This window comes from Alligator mississippiensis, chromosome 4 (genome assembly GCF_030867095.1).
Source record: "Alligator mississippiensis isolate rAllMis1 chromosome 4, rAllMis1, whole genome shotgun sequence".
In the NCBI taxonomy this organism is placed as follows: Eukaryota; Metazoa; Chordata; order Crocodylia; family Alligatoridae; genus Alligator; species Alligator mississippiensis.
The window spans coordinates 174,173,658-174,189,758 of NC_081827.1; the positions used below are offsets into that span (position 1 = coordinate 174,173,658).

General features: G+C 43.1%; 1 long non-coding RNA gene across 1 annotated transcript in view; it reads left to right on the forward strand.

The window, feature by feature from the left end:
* Nucleotides 1-2: 2 nt before the first annotated feature.
* LOC132250357 (uncharacterized) overlaps nt 3-16,101 on the forward strand; it is a 30,701-nt gene continuing 14,602 nt past the window's right edge. The window contains exon 1 of the long non-coding RNA XR_009462033.1: nt 3-15,494. This is a non-coding gene — a long non-coding RNA (uncharacterized LOC132250357). The remainder of the gene's footprint in view (nt 15,495-16,101) is intronic.

Below are 16,101 nucleotides of genomic sequence, written 5' to 3' on the forward strand. Positions count from 1 at the left end.
GGGAGTTCTGGAGGTTTTTATAAAATGTCAATTTAAAACAAAAACAAAAACCAACAACACAGGAGCAGTAGCAGCCACCTCAACAGCCAGGCTTGAGACCTGTTGATTGGAAATAAAAATGCGGCTGCCTGGGGTTTAGGACAGGTTTTCTTTGACAAAAAGCAGTCCAGAGCATCCTTCTGTGGGGGAGGGGGGAGACAAAAAAAAAAAAAAGGAAGATTTGTAATGTTGTTTGTTTGGGTTTTTTTCTTCCCTCTCTCCTGCAATTTATTTTGAATGGTGAGGTTTTTATTATTATATATGTTTTGTTCTTGTAGTTCACAAAGTTTGTCACCTCCCCAATCTGGGTGACCATTTTCAAAACTGAGGTTTGGGGTAGGAAGGAATTGGTGTTGTGGGGGAGGGGGCTCCTATCCAAGCACAGGAGGTCTGAGGCTGCTGTGGGATAGTTTGGCAGAACTGCATCATCACGTCTCCTCTCTTTCTCCTGGCAGTGTAAATGAAGCAAGTCGTGGACAGGTAGGACCGTAGAGGTGCTGCTTTTTATTTCTTTTCAGAGTTGAGAGAACGAGGTTGGGGGGGAGGGGGTTGATGCAAGGAAGGGGGGGAATCTCTAATATATCTGGAAAACGATGCCGCGCTGTCGCAGATTTGGAATTGTGTGCCTGGAAGGACGAGATGTGAAAAATAAATGGCATGGATACACATTTTCAGGCAGTTGTTGAGTTTTCTTTTCATGTTTTTCAAAGCGTTTTAAAATCTGTTTTGATCCTTTTCCAGGTATTGTTTTGATTGAGGTCCTTTGTTCATGCTGTGTATGAATCTCCCACCACTATCTTACAGAGTTGAGCAACAGTAATAATTGATACTACAATATATTTAAAAATGCTTCTAATATATATTTTTTCACCACGAAGGTGCTTTGATTAGACTCTGCAGCACATGGGAAATGCTGTCAAAATAATCTGAGATGCTACCTTGTATCTATAGGTGAAAACGTTCATCACTCAACTGAGCCAGACCTATGATAGTGTTTTGTGCAGTAAGATTCAGTAGAATCACATATACAAGGATGAACAACTGCCAAGACATCCTTCAGCTATATCTGCAGGGAGGAAAAGTAATTAGAAACTAAGGAGATGTATAGTAGAGAACTTGGAAAAAACATTGCTTTGTAAAAGTTATTGATGTGATATAAAATGGCTCTGACTGAAGTAATATCAAACTGGAATTAGCTGGCAATGACATACTGTCTTTTTAATGAACGCTGGAATATATCAGGAGTTTTTCGATTCCTTGGCATATTAAAATGTTTCAAAATAGGGGGTACAGTATTTCCATTTTTTTTAAAGCTTTTTGACACCTGACCTTACAGGTCAGTTGTCTTTTGAGCTAGTATAGTTTATGGAGTCTAGTCTTTGTGGGTGCTTTTACATGAGCTCTGGGGATGAGGGGGAGGCACTTTAATTAGAGCACATCCAAGAGCCGCTCTAATTAAAGCGCCACTATGTCTCCTGTATCAGCATCCCTGCACTTAAAAATGGTGGCAGGGGCACTTGAACTAAAATTAACTTTAGTTCAAGCACGCCTACCTCCATTTGTAAGTGCTGGGATACTGATACACAACATGCAAGAGGTTGCTGGAGCATGGCAATTGCCAAGCTCCAGCAGACTTGATTGGAGCAGCCTCCACCACGCTCGTGTATAGGCGCCCTATGTGTATGTATACAGTGGGTTTTCCATTTGAGTAAATGAGCTTTAGAGGTAAAACATAATAAAGGGCCAGCTCACCTTTTTAGTAAGAAAAAATATTTTTGCTTTAGCAAAAAAAGAAGACTGAGGAGGGATTGGATAACTGTCTAGTTTTGAGCCCCAGACTTCAAAAAGGATGTGAACAGGTTGGAAAAAGTCAAGCACAGAGCAGCAAAAATGACTTGGGAAGCAAGACTTATGAAGAAAGGCAGAAAGGGCGAGGGGTATTTAGTTTGGAGAAGTCTTCAAATACCTGAAAGGCAGTTAGAGAAAGTAGGGAGATGACCTTTGCTCCATGGCCATAGGGGACAGGACCAGGAGCAGTGGCCTTAAACTCAACCTCAAGTAGGAGAAATTGAGGTTGGCAGTTAGGAAGAACTTTCTGATTATGAGGGAGGTCAAGCATTGGAAGAGGCTACCGAAAATAAATTTTGGAATTTTCATCCATGGAAGCTTTCAAAAGCGGATGGGCAAACACTTGGCTGAGATGGTCATGTCAGGGGTTAAGAGTTGATCTAGCTGGGACCTTGAGCTGGAGGATGACTTCATGAGGTCACTTCCCCTACTTTCCTATGATCTTATTTTTTTAAATAATCGTTAGCATATTAGACTAGGCTACAGAACTGCATCCTGATAGAATGGATGGAATGAGTACAAAGAAGGTGCTTGTTCCACTGCCAGAACAATATACTGAAATATAATAACTAATTGAATGGAAGCTTTAATAAAATCAAATATAATTTGAGCAAAATTGTACATAGTGAAGGGAAGGCCAGCAGACTGTTTGTGACCTATTCACTGATGATTTTATGTCCTGAAGCATGAACTTGGGATAGCTCCTTTTTATGATATACGTAATTACAGCTATCATTGTATCGAATGTGTATGTGCCTACAAATATACAAAAACATAACATATAAATAAAACATTTCCATCAAATCAACTGGGATTTGCCTGAGTACAGAATTTAGATTCACCAAGTGACCTCTTGTTCTAGTGTTGTATTGATGGGTAAAAGCAAGGGAATGGCTAATTTTCACTATACTTCTCTATTGTGAGGTGTACAGGTCAGTCTGATCTCTTCAAACTCTTCTCTTTTCCAGGCTAATTCTAGTGTTTGTAAAGTTCACACAGTAATGGTTGTTACTGTTGCACTGTAAACAGAGATTGGTCTGATATAAGGTGGCATTTTTAGTGCTTTACACAGGGAAGGGTAACTGATACAACTAGAAAACCTCACAGGTCCAGGGGGTAGATACAACAGTGCTAATTGTTTGTATTCCTCAATTTGGGTTACAGATGATGTACTACATTATAGAATTGCCTAGTAAAGTAGTTGAGGTAGCTTGAATAGAAATAATATACAATCCTTTTCCATGTGTTGGTCTCATTCACTTAACTTTGCAAGTATTACCTTCAGTGGATCAACTCACAGGCCTGAAGCTATGCAGGATGTAGGTTGGATGTGCAGTTACACAATAGTATATCTGCACAAAAAAACCCTTCTTTGCTATAAAGTGATTACAAGGCCCATGAAGTTTTTAATGGCAAAGGAAAAAAAAAGGGAAATCAGAAACAGCAAAATATTTCTCAATCCACTTTGCAAAAGTTGAAAGGGGTGCTATTGAGTAGTTTATGCCAAAAACTGATGCATCTTCTAAGAGGGATAAAATAATGAGGAAAAGTTGATTAGATGTTGGTAATAGAGATAGCTATAATCTTTCAGTCTTTTGCTGAAAAATGTAAATCAGTGAAGTAAGCCAGTGGCAGGAGAATATGTTTTAACAAAAGACCATTCATCTTGAAGGGATTAAAAATTAATACAATAAACTGTTCATTTTTCAGTAATTTTTAAGAAGTGTAAATGGGTCATTACTATAACTAAATCACTTTTTATTGCAATACAATAGTAAATTGTAAAGGGCAAACTCTGTTTGCCTTAATCATGCAAAGTAAATTGGAGTATTTGTATGGGTAAGGCAAGCTAGATTTTACTCTGCAATTTTGCAGGAGAATCATTATGGTGGTTTAACAGCAGTGCTGGAGAACAGGTATCAGAAATTTTTTTTAGCAGAAAAAAAGAATAGAATTCAAGTCCAAAGGAGAAAATACTTAGAAGTGTCCCAGCATCAGGTGAAAAATGAAGAATTGCTTTCTCAAGCTTGTGATCTTTGAAGATCTCTCTCTTCCTCCACCCCTGCACATTTCCTCACTGAGAATAAGAGTCAATCTGGCTGTCTTGATTTTTCTGTCAAATCCATGAACCCACTGGACAGCCCAGAATGTGTCCTGTACACTGGGTATCTCTGTAGGATAGCAAAAAAAAAATCTTCCTTTCTGTTCTGCAGCAACTAGTGTATGCATAATAAGAGTCTGATTGTGCCCCATTGGCGGTACTATACAGCTGGACTATAGACCTCAAGGGTGTTTATACCCAGTGGCTGCGTCCAAATGACCGAAGCATGCAGTCTGTGGTGCCATTAAAATGTACATCGCACTGCAAATTTACAATGTAGTGGCAAAATTTGCTACCAGGATTTCCTGGTAGCAAACCCCCCCCCTCCCCCCCCCCCAAAAAAAACCACCAGAAAAAAAAGCGACACAACACGCACAAAAAAAAGTGTGCACTAGCACAAATGGAGTCCTGGCCCTCCAGAGCAATACTCGGGCTGCCAGCCAGGTCTTCATGCTGCCCAAGTTGTGCCCCTGCTGCTCCAGCATGCCACCAAGGCACCAGCTAATTTTGCTAAGGCCAGCACCTGGCCTCAGCCTCCTGCTCTTCCTGGCTGAAGAGCTGGGAGGAGCTGGGCAAGGGCGATTTGCCCAAGGCAGGACAGTTTGTCCGGCAGCAAAGCACAATTCCCGGAGCGTGCACAGTGGCACAAATTTGTGCTGCTACTGTTTGTGATGCTGAAAGTGCACACCCCTGTTCACCTGGACATGGCCAGGTAGTGCAATTCTGGTTCAGTTCCCCCTCTAAAGTAGTGGAGGTAGGACATAGATATTTTTGATTGAACATAATGGGGAGTGACCCAGGGGTTCTTGGCAAACAGATACTGTGACCTCAGTTACACAGGTCCAGCATTCTTCAGCATGAACTCAGCATGAGCATTCTTAATTTCAAAGCCCTCAAATGCTTTTTTTTTTTTTTTTTTTTTTTAATTTGATGAAAAGCTCTTTAAAAATCCACAGAACTCTCAGGGACAGGGGAAGAACTTTAAATATAGAGTAGATCTTATCTGGAAAAATTGCATGTACCCAAACTTGTACTTAGTCTTGTCTTTGCAGGGTTTAAGCAGTGAGGCAAGAGAAGAATTATTTAGGCTTGTCTTAGGGGCTTCTAAGTATAATGAGACAAAAGTTTAAGGTGAATAATAGAACTGCTTTGCTTATGGACTGTGAACTGGTCTTCTAAAGTGAAACAGGGCTGGATAGAAAAATAGAAGATAATGCAAGAACAGTTTTAAACTTGCACTGACTGAGATATCCTAAGTAACTGATTAGGTCTTTTGTAAAGCTAAATTAAGATCAAATATTGCACCCTTTTTATGGTACTGTTTTCAGCTGATTGCATGAGGAATATGGCATTTTTTTATTGTTGTCCTTAAGCAGATGACAATGGTTCGGGTTTTTTTTTAAGCACGTCCTATATTAATATTAATGAAAAATTATGATTTCTGTTTCTCAAAAATAATCCCTTGATTAATGCATGGATTTTTTTGTTCTGCAAAAAATAACCCCTTAGGTATTGGCATTTATTTATTTACATACTTTGTGTTGTAGTGGTGCTTAAAAGTTCTAACCAGGGGCTAAGGTGCTGTCTTGCCAAGCACTAACAAATCCCTAACAAAAAGACAAATCCTGCCTTAAATAGCTTACAGTCTAAGTATTTGTCCTTATGAGCAGGTTCACTTAAGTATGAAACAAATAGGTACATAACTCGCCCTTTGTCCAGATACTAATCCCCCTCAATCATGAGTTAGTGGTGCAGCATCCCAAAACAAATGGCACAGTTGGTCAACCTCAAGTGTGCCTTTGTCAGTTTGAGTTGCTTCCCACCTTGTAAATGCCACAAAGGTAGCACTTGACCTGTAAGAGAGAGAAAGAGGTCTAGTACTCCAAAAACTGACTCTGAACAAAGAACATGAACTGTAACATGATAAATAGCTCTAGAACCAAACATGTTCTGTGCTGGGATCCTGCCTGAAATACAATTATTTAGAGGTATCTTAGACACACTAACCCACATTTCTGTTCTATTGTTTTAAAAATAACTACATATTTTTCCCATTTTTGAGTTGTATACAAATACATGTATATATTTATAAAAGCAGCCTATGTATTGGTCAGCTGTACTCCAAATGAGCAAATTGTTCATAACAAATATTCTTTGGGATTGAGGGAATTCTCCCAGAAAAAAATGTTTACTCTTCTTAATGGAAATTGTAGCAAAGCAGTGCAGAGGTTATGCAACAAAGGGATTTTGGTTTGTTTTGTTTTAAACTAATACGGTTTTACTAGCAATTGGAATTAATCCCAGTAGGTAGGAAGACATTACAAAAAGTTTCAGAGGATATTGCCCATTTGTACCCTTGAGCAGGTTTTTGAAGTTCTTGTCTACTCAGATGTCACCTCCAGTGAAATAGGTGTGGTTTCTATTTTGAGTACCTAAGAAATGCCACCTATCTGATAGATTGCTTTGGCTGAAAAACTCCAGAGAAGGGTAAAGTTAGTAGAGTATGGAAGGCCAGCACACCTTGTAAACCTGTACTGGGATTTGGACAGCAGGGCTGTTTTAGAGAAGGCAAGATCTGCTGGTCCTATCTAGTGTCGACATGGGATAGCAAGAAAAGTCCATTGTGCCCCCATTTGCACAGACTCAGGTGATGTTAGAGTCTGGCACCAGCATGCTCCAGCTGATATGCCCCAAGCACACCCTATTCACATGCTCCAAAACCAGACAAACTCTGGGGCATCCCTCTGCAGCTGCTGTCCAGACTTTACTCTCTGGCATGCTTGAGAGTAGCCCTCTAGGGATAATCCCAGAGCAATTTGGAGCAAGTCTTCAGGAGTGAGTGGGTGGATTGTGCTGGATGAGAGTTGTGTGTGCTGCAGCTGCAGTGTAGATATTCTGTTTCCCGGCATACCATACAAGCATCATGAAAAGTTGCAGCTGTTACTTAAACTCAGAAGCTGGAGGGGGTGAAGTTGTGCTGCATCCTTTGTCCTGATGCAGATTTTGTGGGATGGATTTCATATCCCTGTACAATGGCCATTGTTCAAGTTTTCGAGGCTTGGAAAACATCTGTTAACTTTGTGCCTTGGATCAGGACCCAAGAGCAAGGGCTGACATTCACTGTGAAGCCTTAAATTGTGCACAGAGGTTGGGAAGCCATCTATACTGGAGAAACCTTTAGCCCCAGGGCTTTGTGTTTTATTTTTAAGCAGAGCTTCTTAATGCTGTCCCCCCATTTGATGCAAATACCATATCATTGACTTACCTGTTTTTCTAAGATAGGTTTCTTTCACGGTCCAAAGCATTAAAACCTTGATTATCTATCAGGAGACACCCTTGTCAAAAGGTCTGGGCAATTCTGTGACCTATGAAGGATATCACATATAGCATTTGAAAGGTCATTTACCTCTTACAGGAACTTGGCATGGGCCCAGCAGATCAGCAAAGTAATTATACTTGCCATGAGTGTCTGCCTCATCTAACTTGCTAGAACTGGATACATTCAAGTAGGAGAACCTGAGTTAAAACCATTTGTGAAGATACAGTATGTGAAAGGAAATTATTTATGCAGTGTTAAATGTATACAAAACCTTGTACTTATCTTATTATTCTTCCTTTTAATTTGGCAAAGTTCTTCATGCCAGATAATTGTTCAAAGTAGTAACTGGTTGATCAAGTGTATGGATGTGATCCAAGGTCTATACGTAAGAAGTCTTTTTCATTGGCAGTGAATCTCGCCCCATACAAGAAGGTAAACCAACACCAAGTAAAGCATTAGCATTCTGAACCTCTGTCAGCTCTTGAGGGTTGATTCTGCTTTATTGGAATTTTACTACTGACTTCAGTGGGAGCAGGCTCCAGCCTTGGGAACTTAACTGCTTGGGAAGAGATCTACATTCTGGCTGCAGCCTGACAGTAATAGAATGAGTTGATAATTAATTGAATAATTATAGAAAATATTAATTAAGTAAAACCTTTCTAATTTGCTCTTCATTAATCAATGCATATTTTAATCCTTATTAAAAAAAATGGCAGTCTTCCTAAATCTGAGCCAGGCTATAAAAGTGTGAATATTAATTTGTAGTAAGGTCTTCCAGAGCATGGAATAGGCACCTACTGAGACTTCCTTAAATTGAAAATAACAAATTAAACAAAAAAATACAGGCAGTCCTTGGACTTAGAACACAATTGGTTCCTGAAAACCATACCTTATGTCAAAATGTTGTAACTCGGAACCAATTTTTCCCATAGGAAACAATGTTATAAATGGGGAATTGGTTCCTGAACCAAGGCCTGATACCCTATTTTCACCAAAAATAACCCAGAATTTTGTACCCAATCAATTATAAATGAGTAATATAGCTATATGAATGTATTTATATTGTAAATCACAATCATATTGCTTTGGAAGGACTTCTTTGAGGTGACTTTGCTGGACTTTTTGAAGGGACTCTTGGTTGGACATCTTGAAGGGTGCTGTGCGGGCCGGGTTCCGATCCCGCCCTCGTCGCCATGTGCGGCGGTGATTCCGATCCCATTCTGGCCACCATGGGCGAGCCGGGAGCGAACCGGGGTCGTACCAGACCCGTCTTCGGTGCACACGGGCTGTGGCCAGCAGCCCGGGCACGCGGGGCTGGAGAGAACTGCTGGGCGGTTTAGCGCATGCGAGTTAGAATTAGTTACGGAGGCGTAATGGTTGATTGAAAAGATTGTTTACTTACACCCAAAGATGGTATTGGTGTAGGCTGGACAGGTTTCCAGGCACAGCTCCTGCTTGAACCCTCTTTGGAGGACTCTGACAAATCGATTGCCCCCACGGAGTTTGCTAGGCTCCGCGGGTCCAATAAGTTTTCCCCGGAGTTTGCTAGGCTCCGCAAGTCCGAAGTTACAGGAAAGGGATACGTCTAGGATTGCGCTCGGCGACGGGGAGAGGCGAAAAGTGAAAGCTCCGTAGATTCGGTTCTATTGCCTCTATTGCCTGCTTAGGGGAGGCGCGTCGGGTCCGCAAGGGTCCGCAGCGCTTGGAGATCTTCACACAGAATCTCTCTTGTCCTCCTTCCTCCGACTTGGGCGGAAACGACCCAAGCCTTTTGTACGGCTAGCAAGCCAATCACTAGCCACCACGTGTGCCTATATTAGGAATGGGCCAATAACATGGCGCGGATCCTAATACAAATGGCGGGAACTTCTTTACAACGTGTATCACTACGATGCAAGAAAGAGACGCACACTGCAAAGAAGCTGTAATCTGGCGGGAAATCTCCCATTGCACCAGAGTTCTCTCTAGCAACAGAGAACTCTACCGTGCAAAGAAAGCGACAAATTGGCGGGAAATAATTTAGCGATGCCGAAGCGCGCACACAAACAAAAAATCACAACTTTGGGTTGTGACAGGTGCTTGGCTGGAGTCTTCTCAGGAATTTTGGCTGCAGGTTTTTCTGGAGTCTCGTCTGCTTTCTTAAAGAAAGTGTCCAAGGAAGTTTGGACAGATGTTCTCCAGGGAGTTGGGTGATGGAGCGAACTTGTTCGCTGGTGTGGTGAGGCGTCGGGTCAAGCATTGTAAAGTCGAAACTGACATCAGAAAGTTGAAACAGGGTGTTAATTGATAAACATAGTAAGTGCGAAGAAGTAAGTAAGTCAAGGACTGCCTGTAGTGGAATACTGTAACAAGGTCTCATGTAAAAAACCTGCCATTTTAATTCAAAATAGGCTACAGTATAATTAATAGTACCCTTCTTTTAAACTTACTGACAGTGCATAAGCTACAGTTGTAAAAACTAATCTACATTCATTACCCCTTTTTTTTTTTTAAGTCTGTTGGTTCAATTACTTGTTAAGTCATAAAATTCAGTTCATATCAGGTCTGTCAGTCACCATTGCAAATTAAGAACACAAAAACTGCCATGCTAAGTCAAACCAGCAATCCGTTTAGTCCAGTATTGTATCTCTAGCAGTGATTAGTGCCAAATGCTTCAGAGAGTATCCAGGGAAGTGCCCTGTAATGGACTATGATAGACTCCTAGAAGCAGATTAATATAGTAAACTCTATAGAGTAGTTCTTCAGAAGCAGTTGGCTTATGTACTGCTGTGGCTGAGCAGGGTCATAGAATTGTAACATGCTAATGGTTTCTTGTGGGTTATTAGATACTAGGTTTTCTGCTGTTTTAGCAGAATGCACGCGCTTATTTTTCACCTATACATTATTTCAGACGTGAGAACAAGTATAAAGAAAGGGGGACGAAAAGGAAGTAATCGCTAATCAGGACTGAGTGCTTTATTTCCTTTGAATGTTATTTAGACTTACTCAAAATTCAGTTCTAGTATTAAAATGAGGAGCTCTCAGTGTTTTGAACATGTTTCATTATGGTTATTCTAATGGAGGCAGGTTTGAACAGAGAGGGATCTCAGCCTCCACAGTCTTCTCAGCTTTAATGACGCTGGCATGGCTGTTTGAGTGCTTGTGGCACTCGGGTCAGGTTCCGGAGGACTGGAAAAGGGCCAATGTGGTCCCTATTTTCAAGAAGGGGAGGAAGGAGGATCTGAGTAATTATAGACCAGTTAGTCTCACCTTCATCCTTTGAAAAGTCTTTGAAAATGTTATTAAGGATCATATTTGTGGGAGTCCAGTGGGGAAAAATAATGCAGCAGGGCAACCAGCATGGATTCGTAAAAGGTAGATCATGCCTGACTAATCTGGTTTTGTTTTATGACCAGGTCACAAAATGCTTAGACGCAACAGTAGAGATGGATGTCGTTTTCCTGGATTTTAGGAAGGCCTTTGATACGGTATCTCATCCCATTCTCATAAATAAATTAAGAGGCTGTGGCTTAGATGTTTACATGGTCTGGCGGGTGGCATAGTGGCTTGGGGGTCGCACCCAGAGAGTGGTAGTGGATGGGTCGGCCTTGACCTGGAAGGAGGTGGGCGTGAAGTGTGCTCTGTCCAAGTTTGCAGATGATACTAAATTGTGGAGTGAAATGCACACTCTGGAGCGTAGGGAGCGATTGTAGGCAGACCTGGACAGGTTGGAAAAGTGGGCAGTACACAATAGGATGCAGTTCAACAAGGACAAATGCAGAGTGCTGCACCTAAAATATAAAAACATAAAAATATCCAGCACATCTACTGGCTAGGAGATGACCTTCTCAGCAGCACAGAAGTGGAAAGAGATCTCGCAGTCATAGTGGACTCCAAGATGAACGTGAGTCGTCAGTGTGACAAAATCATCAGCAAAGCTAACCGTACTTTATCATGCATTAACAAATGCATGACAAATAGATCCAAGGAGGTGATATGTCCCCTCTATGTGGGGGGACGTCCAGAGGAGAGCCAATCGTTTGGTTAGGGGCTTACAGGACAAGCCCTATGAGGAGAGACTAAGGGACCTGGACCTCTTCAGCTTCCAAGAGAAGGCTGAGAGGTGATCTTGTGGCCTCCTACAAATTCATTAGGGGGGGTACAGCGAGGAAGCGGAGATGCTCTGTTCACCAAGGTGCCTCTTGGGGTAACAAGGAACAATGGTTACAAATTGACAGAGAGTAGATTTAGGCTAGACATCAGGAAAAACTTTTTCATGGTGAGGGTGGCCAAAATTTGGAATGGGCTTCCAAGGGAGGTGGTGCTCTCCCCTACCTTGGGGGTCGTTAAGAGAAGGCTGGACAGGCATCTGGCTGGGGTCATCTGACCCCAGCACTCTTTCCTGCCTAGGCAGGGGGTTGAACTCAGTGATCTGTTGGGGTCCCTTCCAACCCTAGCATCTATAAATCTGTGACTCTGGTACTCTAAGGATGTGGATGGCTGCATGGAACCAGAGGAAAATTCTGTTATTTAGTAGCAGATATATTTAGTTTAATAGGCATTTTTTTTAAGGATGTAAACATATGTGGAAATCCGCAAACTTTCCATATACGCTTCCTGAAAATCTAGTCCTAAATGCTTTTAAACTACTTTTATCTGAAAGTAATAACTTTGCTCTCTAAGCATCCTATTCTGAATACCTGGATTACTTAGAACACAAGGTTAGCTAAACTCTATGGGCACATCCAGACGTGTGTGGATGTTTGGTTCCCTGGGGACAAGTAGCAGCGGCGCACCTTGCCTTGCTGCTGCTTGTCCCCAGGGATTGCCCATGCCATGCACTCTGGTGTGCTGCAGGTTGCCCTGGGTGGGATTGGGGATGCTGGGGCCAGCACTGGGGATCTCTCAGGGATGTAGCCACGATGATCCAGTGCATGGAGCCTGGCTGACAGCAGTGTGTAGCTGCAGGAGGCCCAGCTGTGCTTTTCAGCAGCACGTACTGGCCAAGTGTGTGTTGCTCCATTTTGGGGGTTTTTCTGCGTTTTTTTTTTTTTCTTGACCCCTGGATATCCATGGGTCAAAAAAAGCCCATGGAAAAAAAACCCAGCGCAGCACACACTTGGGCAGTGCGCCTTTGCAGTGTGGAGAACACTGAACTGTGCAGTATGTGGTAGAACTTCACAAATCAAGGTGCTGTCTCCTTTGCATTCCATCTCCATGGGTATAATCACTTCACATGTCGAGGAGTACAGGTTTGTCTTTGAGGAAAATTCTCTCTCCTTCTCACCGTCTGTAACCCAGCAGCATCTTACACCTCCTTCCCAAAGATGCCTGCGTTTAATTTAAGCTGTATGCAGATAGTTGGAAGTTAAAGCAATCCATGTATGTAAAATATTGAATTGTATCACTGGTAACAACTGTGAATGACATGATAATTTGCCCAGTAGTTCTCATTGAAAGAGCATTGTTGTATGCTTATGCTATTAATTTTATCTTAAAAATACCATAAATGTTTGTGTTATGTGTTGACTATGCTAGGGAGTATGTTTATGGGATACACATCTGAGGACAGAAGTTAAAGTAAGGTTTTGTTGCATCTCCCTTTTGGCTCATGGAGATTTTTATAGTGTGTGTGTTACTCTCCCTCTCCTTGGGGGGGGGGGGGGTGGAATCTAGGGGCAGCTTTGCTGAGAATATTAATGAGAGGATCTGTGTTTTCTTCCTTAAAACCATACTAATTCAAATTATTTAGTGTCAGAGTCACTGGCCCCTGCAGAAGCATCAGGAAGAATTTAAGCCTCTAGGAAATATTTGAATTGACCTAAAGCCCCTCAAAACCTTCTTCCCTCTCTCATTTGGCTGCACCTTTATGTAGGGGAAGAAGGACGTGTCTGTAACTCACCTTAGCTAATAAGGTAAATCCTAGTGAAGACAACCTGGTTTGTAATTGTCTTGAGTTGCAAGTTAAGTTGTAGACTATTTTGGGGGAGGGGGAAGGGGGTACTAGGGACAGATTCAGCAAAATTCTCAGACACTTCCCTTTTAGGCTTCTACCACCTGAGTGGATTCCAGGATCTAGCATTAGCCATCTAGGTTCTCTGTGTGGGCAAAAGTAAACATTTCCAAAGGCCAGTCTACAAAATGTACATACTGAGTGAGGAGCTGCGTAGAACAGCCAATGGGGCACGCTGAGCACAGGGGCATGTCTGTGATTTTCTGCTTTTCAGAACCCTCTCCTGAGGAAAAGCACCTATAACTAGGGCTCTGAGAAGATTGCAGATTTCTTGTAGAAAATTCGCAGCATGTGCACAGGTAAAGTATAATTTTTCATGGAATATTCATGGAACTACCTTTGATCTTGGCCAAATGGTTCCCGGTAGTTCCGTGAATATTCTGTAAAAATGATACTTTATCTCTGCCTGTGCAGCAGGCACCATAGACAGCAGAAGGCCAGGGCTAATAGGGCTTAGCCCCCCCCCCCCCCCCAAACATGGGGCAGTGGTGGCAGTGCAGAGGGCCACAGGGCAGCCCAGGCATGGGAGGGACACACAGACACAGACTTGGATCCACAGCTTGTATGCTGCCAGGATCACAGCCTGGCAGCATGCAGCGCACTGCATGCCACAGCAGGCAAGTCTGTGAAGGGGAAGGGGTGTGGGGGGAGCCAAATTGAGGCCCCCAGTGAGGGAGGGAGTGGGGTAGGGACTAGGGTGAATGGAGCCCCAGTGTGGGTGGTGGGAGTCAAGAGCCTGGGTGGCTCATCCAGGGGCGGGGGGGGCTCCCGCTGCTGCACATACACTGGGGGAGGTATGGGGGGGAACATGCCCCCTGGTTTTGTGTGCAGGGTGGAGGCAGGCTGCCATTGTGGACTGGGCTGTGCCCTGCTGCTGCTGCCTTGCAAGCCATGTGGCGCCATGTGCCTGTTGCCTCTGGGCAGGCAGGGGACACAGCACAATCTGGCAGTGGCAGGCACATGGCATCATGTGTAGTTCCCAAGACAGCAGGGTGCAGAGCCAAGTCCAGCCCACAGTGGCAGCCCACCTCCAGCCCACGCACAAATCCAGGGGAACACATGCCTCCCCCGGGGTGTGCGCAGGAATGGGAGCTTCCCTACACCCTTGAATGAATAACCGGGCTCTGACCATCCCACCACTCACCCTGGGCCCCATTCGCCCCTGCCCCACTCCCTCTCTCAGCCTGGGGGCCTCAGTCTGCCCCCCTGCCCCTTTCCTCTACACAGACTTAACCTGCTGGGGGGGGGGGGGGGGTGTACGCTCAGCCTCTATTTTCTTCCCCCATCCATGGTGCACACACTGCCTCCCAACCCCACCCCACTCCACCAGTCCCCAAGCCCTGGCCCTCCAACCCCTCTTCCCCCCCCTGCCCCCTATATACTTCATCCTGGCCATGCCCACAGCAGCCATTCGCAAGCTGGAACGCTGCCTGCCTGGAAAGGGAAACCTGCGCTTTTGCCAGTTTTTCTGGCAGTTTTGTGACCCTTAAAAATCATGGCATGGGGTTAATTTAACAGTATCTGTGCAGTACACAAAATCACAATTTTCTCAGGGCCCTACCTGTAACTAGTCTTTGAAAGAGCTGGCTGGGGCTCACTCTTTTAAAACAAAGATTGTGGTGGTGCTTGCCACTGCTGCTCTCTTATATAATAGTCTAGTAGTTAGAGCTTTGCCACTACACAGAAAAGAATAGTCTGGTGAGGGGGACAAGGGCAGAACGGGAGAGCCTCCCTCATTACCTTAGTGTTAAGACACTCCCTTACAGCGGGCAATCCTGGGAGCTGGGACTGGGCACCATTTTTTTTTCTCTCCTTCCAATTGTGTTTAAAATAGAACAGAGGCAGTTACATTATTTTGAGACCCAATCTTTTCACACGTGTTAGGTATGCTTTGAAAATGCCTACTAGATATGGCCCTTCAAAGTACTTAGGTGCTATTCTACCTCATATCCGGATTACAATAGGGCTTAAACAGAACTGGCGTAAAGTCTAACTAAATCCTTTTTTGGATTTGACCCTACCCCCTACCTCCCCCAATATTGAATTTAAACTGTTAAGTCATAGAAAAAGTGCAAACTCTCTTGTTTTTTTCCAGCCTTGGGGCTGTCTGGAAGAAGAAAAGTATTCCAAAACCACTACTGGAAATATACCAGGTTGTCCCTTCTGTTCCACACTTACAAAAATTCAGCTGACAGGTAGAAGTCTATTTACCTACTACTGAGTTGGGTGAAGTGGGCGTTTAACAATTGGACAGATTCTTCCCTCCCTCTGAGGGGTGGAGACTTTAGGAGCATAACTCATCATGTGACTGGCAAAATGCTGCAAATGCAGGAAACACGAGGTACAGCTGCTGCATTGTAGGAAGTGTAGTCCAACTCTGAGCTAACTCAAAGCAGCATTCATGCAAAAAGAGAGACATTTGTAACACTTATTCTGCTGCAGTATGATATACTAATGTGATTTTGATTGTCAATCCACTTTCTAATAATCTTTTTCTTATTGTGTTTCTGATACTTGTTCCCTAGACTGCTTGGTTAACTGACCCACTCTTTTCTCCCACTGTCCCAGCTGTCACTGTTTAATTTTTAGATGTTTTCATGTGAACATGAAATAATTTGAAAAACCCTGAACACTACTGCTGACTTCAAAACAAAAAAATATCACTATTAATAAAATATTTTAAACCAGTTTTTATTTATAGTGGTTATTGTTTTTTAAGCTGTAGGGTAGTGATTCTCAAACAGGGTGCCACGCTACTCTGGGATGTGGCAAGATCCTCTTAAGCATGCTGAACCATATTAG